Source organism: Corvus moneduloides, chromosome 5 (genome assembly GCF_009650955.1).
Source record: "Corvus moneduloides isolate bCorMon1 chromosome 5, bCorMon1.pri, whole genome shotgun sequence".
Classification (NCBI taxonomy): domain Eukaryota; kingdom Metazoa; phylum Chordata; class Aves; order Passeriformes; family Corvidae; genus Corvus; species Corvus moneduloides.
Window position 1 is genome coordinate 64,259,164 of NC_045480.1, and position 11,209 is coordinate 64,270,372.

Consider the following 11,209-nt stretch of genomic DNA (forward strand, 5'->3'; position numbering starts at 1 on the left):
AAAAAATTGAAAAAATGCTAGATATTGAAATTGTGGAACTTTACACCCACCCCCCCCCCCCCTCAGAAGCCAGTGGCAGCCTCTCTCGGCCGCGGGCCCTTTCCCCTTGGGTGCAGTTCCGCTCACAGCCGGCAGGGGCGCTGGTGGCTCCCGGCCAGGCAGGGTGGCTGCAATGATTCCCCTGCGCCTGTAGGGGGCGCTGTGGGGAGAGCTCAGCTGCCTCTCTTCACGTGGTAATGGCGGAACAGCGGGCAGAGAAGGATGGACAAGGGGCTTTCCTTTACAACTCACAGGGGCAGCCGATCCTGGTGCCCCCTCTGGATAGAGAAAGGGGCTGTAGCAGGAAACCTCAGAAGCAGCAACCCAGAACAGCAGGGCAGGCTCCCTCTGGCAGCAAGCAAGAGGCAGCAGAAACTCGGCAGCTGTAGCTGGACTGTGGGACCTCGCGGCAGGCAGGGGTGAAACAGCTACAGTGTAGCAAAAAACCGGAGAGCAGCAGTTGAGGAACGGCGGGGGCTGGGCAGCAGTAGCCCAGCTCCCAAACACAGCAGGGAAAGGTCCCCTGGGATTTCTCACTCTCGCTGCCCGGTCCCTGGGTCTGGGCCCTGCAGAGGAGGGGGCAGCACCCCTGGCAGGAAACGAGGGCGGTCCCGGGCACTGATGCAGCACACACTGGCTTTGGGCTTTCCGACAGCAGAGCAGCAGAGAAAAAAAAATGCAGGCCCAGTCACAGTGCTGAAGCAGGGCAAACGCCACAGAAACAGCAGGATCCCTGATCATAGACACCGACTGCGTGTGTCCAGTCGAACAGCCCGCTTCAAAAAAGATGGGGCTGCCCCTTGCCCCCCCCCCCCCCCCCCCAACTCCCTCCAGAAACCCTGCTTGGCTCCCAAACATCTCGATAGTCCCAGAGCCAGGAAGGATGGGGGGTGGGGAGGGGACAGCAGCCACCCCAGGCACTAACTAAACCAAACACATCAAAAACCCCCAAAATGGGATGGGATGATAAACAATCCTCAAGACAATGTCAGAATATCATTGATGATCCTGGAAAAATATTTCCTTGTCCTTTTCACTGTCATAGCTATGGCGTAAGGCTCTGTCTCCTGATGCTATGAGCTGCATTAGTAAAGTGAGTGAAATACCAATTTTTCAATCTTATTTCTAGCAAAGGTCCTGGAATTGGCATGTGCAGAAAATTGTCCCTCTTCCAAATAAGACCTATGGAGTCAAATGTCCTTCATACTTCATTTCCCATTTTGCACTTGGTGATCGGTTAAGCCACCTATCTGTTCATTACTTAACTAACTTAAGATGCTTTTATATCCTCATCAGTTTATGAATGAGCACCTATGTGTATAAGAGAATATTTTTGTTAGATACATCTCGGAAAACAGATTAATCAGTAGAAAGGACAAAGATTAGTAGAATAGGATAGAAAAAAGAAGCAGAAATATTTTTTGCAGAGTGAAAGAAATGAGAACAGAAAAGACAGGAGAAGGAATTTAGAACATAGCACAGGCTAGAAGCTGTTTTGATTTCACCAGAAATTAAATTGAAAGACATTGGGTTTACAGAGCTGTAGTAAATTAGCACAGCAAATGGACCAAGTCTGTATATGCTCTTAGAAATAGAATGCAATTCTCCTGAAAGATTCTCACAGTCCCTGAAAAGGAAAGAACATTTCTAGTTCCCCTCTTCCTATATGTTTTTATCGTGTATTATATTAGAATTTTCCTTCTGAAATATATAAAAGGAGACTGTATTAATACCACCCCTTGCATCCTTAAGACTGTAAATAAGAGAAAATACGTTAGTCTGTATTGCCTATGATACTGGAAGTGTCTGGCTTTGTAATGTTAAAGTTTAATTTTGCCAAATCTTACTTCAGCTGCTTAAACATCAGTTTATTATGCAAAAAAAAGACAGACAATAAAAATCAGAAAACTGCAGGTTATAGAATGAAGCAGAAATTAACATGAAAGATTTGTGCTATATATGCAATAACTGAAACATTTAGTTCTCTATATTATAATAGGGGAAGAAAACTGTGCACCCAGTTTTATATATTAAAATTTGAGTCAGAATATTTTAGTGTCTTTTTCCTTTCATAGAAATGTCTGCTTAGGTTTTAGTGAAAAGAGTACATGCCATAGATTCTGTGTAGTGGGTACAATTTCTTCATTTAGATTTCTGGGTGTATGTACAGAGGATGCTTAAGATAATCAAAAATGCAGCTCTTTAAAGAATTAGCTATCTAGGGTACCCCTATATTATTAGTTTACAAGTCTTCATGGCTTCCTAATTGTGCTTCTCTGTAAGGTTCTTAATCTCAATGGCAAGATTTTGAAGAAAGGAAGTAGAGAAGCTGAGGATTATCAGGAAGCGTGAGAGAGAAATAGACTGGTGAAATCCCTGAGAGAAATGCAGAGGACAGGAGCTCAGAAAGGGTCGGAGGAGCCCTCAACAGTTCCTCATTACTAAGGAGGAGCCCTAAAAGATGAGGATGAACGGAAGTAGGTTCCTTCTCAGAGATGTAAGAGTATACCCTCCTGCCATCTCTCACCTTCCCAAGTGCCATTACAGAATAGGTATGAAGCTCTCGAATTTGTTAATATCACCAGTCCTTAGAGTCTGCCGCATGGACGGTCTGGAGCTGGGGTTGTGAGACAAAGAGAAGGAAAGAAAGGAGAAAGAGTGAGAAGAAAGAGAGCCAGAGAAAGAAAGAGAGGGAGGGGCCCAATCTGTTTCCTTTAATAATTAACTTGGTGCACACCTCTTATGTAAATTAGACTTTTCACACTTTTTTACTCACAGCCAGCCTTTCTCCAGGAAGTGAACAGGAGAGGGGATTGAGCAAGAGTCTCAAAAAACCAGGCCGAGCAGGAAATTGGCTCAGAGCAGTGCTGGTCCACCTCCGCAGGACCGTCTCCACTAGTCTCCTTTCCTGTAGCAATACTCAGAATGTTCAAGACAGAACTGGTCCTCTACTCCCACCTGCAATGCTGCATCCAGCTCTGGGGTCCCCAGCACAGAAAAGACACATGCATGTTGGAGGCCACCAAGATCATTAGAGGAATGGAGCACCTCTCCTACAAGGAAAGGCTGAGAGAATTTGTTTTGTTCAGTCTAGAAGAGAAGGCTTAGGCAATTTGGCTTTGGCGTGATTTAACATCAGCCCTCCAGTACCTGAAGGGAGCCTGCAAGAAAGATCGAGAGGGACTTTTTACAAGGGCGTGTAGTGATGGAAGAAGGGTGAATGGCTTCAACCTGGAAGAGGGTAGGTTTAGATTGGATATTAAGAAAAAATTCTTTACTGTGAGGGTGGTGAGGCACTGGAACGGGTTTCCCAGGAAAGTTGTGGATGCCCCATCCCTGGAGGTGTTCAAGTCTAGGCTGGATGGACCTCTTAGCAAGCTGGTCCGGTGAAAGGTGTCCCTCACTGTTACTGTGCGGAGACTGCAACATGCGTATCAAACAAGGAGGGCAGTGGAAAAGAAATATATACGGACTGATTCTTGATAGATGTTTCAGAGATGTTTATTTCTCCAGCCGCATGGCTGGGACTCTGCTGAGGAACTGCTGCAATCACGGGACCTGAGGGTCCTTGCCCGCGCAGGGGAACACAAAACAACCAATGGGGAACGAGGCTGATCAGGGGCCAGGGAAACCCCGTGTCTCCCCCCCGGGGCCCCTCTCCCAGGACTACATGGCAGGGGGGAAGGGACACTGACACCTCACCATTGCACTCGGGTTGGAATGATACAATCTCTAATGTCCCTTGCAACCAGAACCATTCTATGATTTTTCCCTCAAAAAAACCTACCAGCCTAACAGGTTGCTCCCTTAGAAAACTAGGCCTTTATTTCACCTGCCAAAGGTAAAGTAAGTTTTACCTATTCACCAAGATTTCACAACATTTATCAAAAAACTGCTTTCTGTGTTACCTATGAAACTGAAATGTAAGAATGTATGTATGCCAGAAATTATGGAGTAAGAGAACGATCTCCTTGTAGTCTTCATTAAGAAAAAATTCAAAGGCTAAGCTCTTTTTCTTTTAGAAGGTTGCTTAAAGTGTTCTGTCACTGATCATTCCAAATGCAAGTGCCTTAATGATGCTATATATTCATCTCTGTGTGAGGGCAAAAAATGATTATTCTAATTTGATTATACTGAAGTCTTTGAAAATTGAGTTTGTAGGATTTTTTTTCTTACCAATTCATCATAAAGGATAGGAATATAAGACTCCATAACTGAGAACTGTATTGAAAGGGTTATAGTTTTCAAGTGATTATTTCTGCTTCCCTTTCTAATAGCACATTTCACCATCTAGATAGATCTCATCTGATTCCTTTTTAGTTGTTAATTTATTACGTGTTGGTTCTCTAACATGAGGTCAGTCCTACCCTGATTTTTTAGTCTTCACATCTTTCTTGTGTGAAAAATGTTCAAATGGCTTCTCCAACCTGAAATGTCATTGGAAGAGAAGCTGTCTGACATAAAAGATTGTTTGTTCAGATATGCTGCAGAGATGGGATGATGATACCATGATCAGAGAATCACAGAATGCTTTGGGTAGGAAGGGATCTTTAAAGATCATCTAGTCCACCCACCCTGCCATAGGCTGGGATATCTTTCAATAGATCAGGTTTCTCAAAGCCCCATCCAACCTGACTCTCAACAATTCTGGGGAGGAAGGATCCACAACTTCTCTGGGCAATGTATTTAACTGTCATGCTGAGAAGTCCCATGTTCAAATCTCATTGTTCAGAAAATGGTCCCTGGTTATTTTAGTGAAACTGATGTATAAAAAATGCAAAATGAACAAAGAATTCTCAATTTGCTCTACTATGTTTTTTTTTTTTTTTGTCCAGTCGACCTAGATTATTACTTTATAAATTCTACTATCCTCACTGGTTTATTTCTTTCCTTGGGAACTTACGTGCATAACTGTTCAATATCAGGTATTTTACCTTGTGATGGAAGCTTTGCTGTACTTACTTAATTCTATATCACTTGTAGAAATTGGTTCACCAGTACATTGTTTGGTTGTTATTTTCTCACTTGTGATGTTTGTGACCACCTTCCACCATTGTCACTCAAGGCTCTGATACTGTTTGAATCTGTTACAAAGGATGACATACAATTACTTTGCTGTAGAATAATATGTGAAGGTAGTGAAGTGTAAATCAGATGGAACCCTTGCCCTGTATCCTGAGGCAGCAGGTTACAACATGAGATGCAGAAGTTTCATTAGAAATGAACTGGGGGGAAGGAATGGAAAACTTAAAGGAGAGGGGAAGGGGAGGGCAGGAAAGGGATGTGGATGATGTGATGTCTTCACAGGATTGTGTTGTATTTAATTATTTCCAGTCTGTTAGACAAAATATGTTTTACTTATGTTATGCAGATAACATTTGTGCCAGACTTAATTAGTCTATCAGAGTCTGTTGCCAGTTTAAATCAGGTTGTCAGAATCTAAATTCTCTAGAGTCATAATGTAAACAATTCACAAGCTAACAAGTACTGTATGAAACATTGAAACATCTCCAGACATCTGGGAAGCCTTCAGTTGCAAAGCTTTCTGATTTTTTTTTTTAAATTTTCTTCTTTTTATAAATTTGGAACTCAATTGCTTCTGCAAAATTTGATTGAAGTTTCAAACATTTTGAGTAAATGTCAGTCTACTCCCAGGATCTTGACAAGTTCCTGGAAAGAGTTTATGTTTCATATTAAATTCCTGCAAATTGTGATGTTTTCGTATAAGGTTTATTCACAGTTTTAGAGTATGTCAGACTCTAACACAACAGACTTTTAATGGAGCCTTTTAATAGAATGTGAGATTTATTTTGCCACTACAGTGTTGTGCTCAAGATTCAATATTGTAACAATATTTCTGAATCCACAAACCTGCACCAAACGCTCTATAGCTGACATTATTTACATCCTCTCCCCCCCAAAAAAAGATGTATTAGATTTTAGTTTTGTTTCCAAATGTTGGCCAGTCTTGTTTCATCTACTGCCATTATTTATTAATGGAGTGTCCCAGCATCTACTGTCTGGTGAGTTAACCACTTTAAATGTAAAGTTCAGAACTTTGGGTGTTCTGCTGAACCTGTAAAGATATTTTTATATTCCTTATAGAAGAAAGTTTGTACAATTTTCTTCAAGGCATACTTCTAAGCAAATCCACTAAATTTTTCACTAAATAATTTCATCCCTGAGAACACTACTTGGCCCTTCTTTTTTTGCTTTAAAACTTATGTGGGTAGCTACATTTTGGATCAATAATTTATCTGTGGAGTGTGGGAAGAGATAGGATGGAGTTGAGCTGTGGGCTGTGGGATGTGCCTGCAGAACGCCATGGCAGCACAAAGAAGCTTGTCTCCGCCTGACCTTGTGGGGAGGAGTTGCCACACAGCAGAGCCCTGCGGAGAGGAGCCTGCCAGAAGCTGCCAGATGGGTGATCACCCCCATATAATGACATTAAGAAAGTGTGTTGCTGACGTGGCAATGTGTGATAGGTTGGTTAGTGAAAAATACCATATTAGGAAATACTGGGCCTTGAAGAAGTGTATAAAACCAGCTGGTTTCTTTGAATAAACGTCTCAGATTCCCTGCTGGTCTGAGTCTATGCCTTAGTCATTACATCAGTGGAGATCTTCAGTTATTTTCAGTCAATTCACAAATGGAAAAATAGATGTAGTTTACTTAATAGGCAATTCCCCACTTGATCCAGAGAATAGCAATGACTGTATACAATGAAGCTATAGCAGTTTTTTTATCTCTGAAGGAAGAAAAATTGGAGACTTGCTATTGGAATAGAAAGTTTCAAGTGTTAGGACTGCTTCCAACTGAGATGCAAGAGGCCAGAATCAGTGTTGGAATAAATTGGCATGATTTCATTAAATAAAAGTGGAGTTGTGCCCACTTATATCAGCAGTCAATTTCAGAACATCCATACATCATCTACATTTATTTATAATGGAGAGTCTTCAAAGGCAGTAAACTGCAAATGGCAAGGTTTAATTCAAGCAAATAATTTTTATTTCCCCGATCTGAATAAAGTAGATCTTTCTCCACAAATGTGCATGAAAAATATTCATACATCTTTAGCAATGGTTCTCCAGGTTACCTGTTGAGTTAATATCTGGATGAACTCCCTCTGTATTTGGAGGGGAAGAGTTTTGACACACTTTGCCCGTAACTGTGCTCTAAAGGCAGGTTATTATAATTCGGATTTTCCTCATTTTCAAGTTGCAGTGCATACCTTCCCCAATGTGTTTGCTTATAAGAGAAAATAAAATTGATTAAATCAGGGTACTATAGACAGTGGTGACTCCCAATTATCAATGTTTAATTTAATTTGTAAGGTGATATTGTTTCCTAATTGTATTATGCTTCCTAAATATTATGGACTTAACTAAGTTTATCAGACTTTGCTATGTCAAATGAGCAAAGATGTGACTTTGTGTAGGAACCTCTTAATGTTAAAGGATTGTTGGATGATTAATTAAAATGTTCCTGGTCCAGTGTTGGCTTCCAGACTGCAGGAACTAGCATTACAGCTGGCATAGGTTGGCAATTACTTGTCTCCTCAAGAAAAGGGGCAACTAACAAAGTATGTGGAGACTGAACTATGTTTTTTCCTCTAGAGTTTTCCTGAAAGGTAAGTTTGAGATTTGTAGAAATGTTAGGAAGATGCTGTTAGCCAGAGGTTACTTTCTTATGGTAAAAAGGCTACTGTGTGTCAATCTCATTTTTTACACAGACAGAAAATTATTTTCAAGACTTGTTTATGTTTTGTTTCTAGTAAGGGACAAAAGTATTGGTGGAGATCTACGAAGAAGTACTTGCACTTTCTGTGACCTTCCTTTTGAGTAAAAATCCCCACTTGTTCATCTGTGCAAACCTTGTGTCTCAGGAGGTGAATGTTGTTTTAGTCTTCTCAACCATGATGCCAAGTAAGTTATGATCTTATGACAGTGAATTCTTACTCAGTTCTATATTTAACTAAATAAACAAGTTTAAATTATGTAATAATTTTTTTGGGCTGAAAAATTATTACTAATTCCTTTTCAGTCTTTTTTTCCCTTCACAAATCTATGCCCTTTCTAAGTGATGTTAAGTTTGAGGCTGTAATTAAAACTCTATTGTAAAAGGTCCATATTAGTTAATATCAAAATCACTTTCCTATGGCATTGTAGAGAAGCATATTTCAAATAACTGTGCATACTAGGATAAACAAAGTCACATGCAATATGTTTCCAGAAATATTTTAGCATACACTGGAAATAATTTCCAAAGTAGAAATTATTTGTTTGAGATTAAATTGTTTGAAGGAACTGGATGTCTGAGACTCTGCCATGGAAAACCTGAGGCTGAGTCGGTGAGGAAACCTGGTCCAACTGTATGAGTATGAGGGCATAGCTGGGAAGGGGCCTCGGTCCTGGCTCAAGTGATGGAGTGTGACTGCCAGAGTGGCTCCTGGATGGTTGGACTGGAAGTTTCCATAACATTTCCTTGAGTTCTACTGTGAGGCTAGATCATGTAAATATTGTTCCTTCTAATAATAGTAGGATGATTGAGTGGGGGCATTGGTTTTGACTTCAGTTGATATGGCAACAGAGACTTTTTCCACCAGAAAATGACCAGTGTTCCCTGCGGGAAAAAAAAAAAAAAAAGCAAGAATTTTGTACAACTCAAAAGACAAGGACAGTGGAAGGAGGAATAAAAGAATAAGGAATGTTCCTTGGTGAAGCCCTCTTGTCAGAAGGTCTTGTTGCAGACACAGAAATCGTGTAAGTTGTTCAAGGACTTCCAGAGATACTCTCAGCTAGACACTTAAATCTTGTAAGACCCAGGAAATATTGTTTCCAAAGTAGACAAAACTCTGTGGTTGCTATGTGCTTCGAAGTATCTGCCCTGTTGATTTTTAAATTATTTTACTTAGCAGTTCCAATACACGGATCTTGGTAGAGGTAATTTCAATTCTTCATTCTGCTTTATTGGAAAACAAAATAGAACCAAGATTTTCACCCTTCCACAATGCTATCTCATTTATTTGTGTATACAGAATATTATTGTGTTTTTCTGTCTTTCCTGCAGAAACAGTTTCACTTCAATGAATATTCATTAAGATGGAGAAAATTACTTTGTAGCCATTTTTTAGGACACCTGTGCAAGTGGTGAAAACCTGAGATCTCCTTTACATTTACTTAAAACACTTTTTGCAGTACAGGGCTCATGCAGAATACCTAATACAGCCCATTAGCACACAGCAGTAAAGTGGCAGACCTCAATTTCTGCTGTGAAGCAAGTAAGCAGACAAATATGAACTTAGGTCTCCTTCTGCACGTTAACTGTCCTGTCCTCTTCTCTGGGAGTGTGTTATTTCACATTTCTCTCTTCTGTGATTTGAAGATTTTTAAATCCCTCTGCTCATTTTCAGTTAAAATTCTGCAAATAAAGTGTTTAACTCCCAATCCTTTCAGGTGAGAAATTCTGAAAGATGTTACTTTCATGTTAAGTCGAAATTAATTTTTAGAATCTTGTTTAGTCAAAGATGAAATAAAGAAATATCAAGCTATTGTGTAATCTGTTGCTGCCATCAAAAGGGAGAAGAGTCATCTGGTAATCCAAAGTGAGGGGTTTTTGCCCAAGGAGACTAAGCAAGTTGCATGGAAGAGAGAATAGAGTGTAGCTGCCTTTTCAGATGTATGTACTGCTTAAAAACTTTCCAATATCTTATTAAGGATCTGAATTTGGTAATTGTATTTCATTAGCTATTACACAGATATTTGACGTCATAATTAACAGGGCTTGTGTATTATGATCACAGATCTACAGAAGTGAAGGTTGCTGGCAAAAGATAAAGCATGTGTGTGCTTGTGAATCTTATATAACACAGTTGAAAACGTGGAACTTTTTCAAGCCTTGGAAGATGAAGCTTTGGCTAAGGTAGAGATTAGGCAAAAAAACAAAACCTAACATAAAGCTCCTTTCCTTTAGCCAAGGAGATGATGCAGAACTCGCTCAGAGGTCGTATTCTGGGAGGCCTAATTGAAATCTGGTTCTGTGTTGCATTTTGGAGATGTGTATACACTATTCAGAAGAAAGGGATTTTTTTTTCCAAATGGATAAACATCTCTCCTATCAACGAAGATGAATGATGTGATCCAGTCTCTATTATTTCGGACCGTCAAAATTCCAGGGGTTGGCACTGAAGCGGCCAGACCTTAAAAGCTGGTTGAATAGTCGAAATGGACCTTTTGCAAGATTTTTATAATATAGATGTGTTCCTGAGTTAAAAACAACATTGCTTTGTAACAATAACACATAAACATAATGTACTCAATGGTATAAATAAGGGAGAAATATTCCTCTATTCCTTTGCTTAAAAGAAATGGAATGTTGTTTTTTTGCAACCTGCTTTTTTCTCATTATTTTTGACTGTTGCTCTGCCTAATTTGAAGTTTTCTAGTTGATGTATTTTGTGGGGAATCACTGAAGGAGACAGGGTAATTGAGTTACTTTCTTGAGGGAGAGTTTTTCTTCTGCTAGGAATTAGATTTATACCTTAGCAGAATATGGTAGCTTTTGATGTATCTTTGTGGTATTCATATAGAGATGAAACTCTGTAATTTCCTTTAATCCTGCATAAAATATTAATTTTGTGCCCATCTTTCATCTTTGCAGTATACTGGATTTATGATGAAAATTTGAGTGAAAAATTCAAATGCTATGCTTGTTAAAGTACTACCTGGATCCAAGGTAAATCTATTTCTGTTGTGACACCATTGATTGATTGTGTCTAATTAACTGTAAACCTGTATTTTCATTTTAATGACAAAATGTGAAAGAATTAACTGAAGCAGAAAAGAGGAAGGAAGGAAAGAAGGAATTCGGAAGGAAGGAATTCGGAAGGAAGGAATTTGGAAGGAATTCGGAAGGAATTCGGAAGGAATTCAGAAGGAAGGAAGGAAGGAAGGAAGGAAGGAAGGAAGGGAGGGAAGGCAAGCTCTTGAATGACAAACACAAAATTTATAACCTCAGATGCTTAGTTTACTCTAGTAACTCCAGCACACCAGTATCTGTTTCTGTGATAGGATACTGTCCATAGAGAGAGATGTTCTAAATTTTACCTGACAAAAGAATACAGCTATCAATAAACTAGGGAATTAATATTAGTGAATTAAAATTATTTGTG

At 39.8% G+C, this 11,209-nt stretch overlaps 1 long non-coding RNA gene across 2 annotated transcripts in view; it reads left to right on the forward strand.

Annotated features, from left to right (window-relative positions):
• The window catches only part of LOC116444723, a 29,121-nt gene extending 18,220 nt beyond the window's left edge, over positions 1-10,901 (forward strand). Inside the window, exons 3-4 of one of the 2 annotated variants that reach the window (XR_004240464.1) lie at positions 7,814-7,964; positions 10,699-10,901. This is a non-coding gene — a long non-coding RNA (uncharacterized LOC116444723). The remainder of the gene's footprint in view (positions 1-7,813; positions 7,965-10,698) is intronic. The other variant, XR_004240465.1, reaches the window with a different exon arrangement.
• Positions 10,902-11,209: the final 308 nt, after the last annotated feature.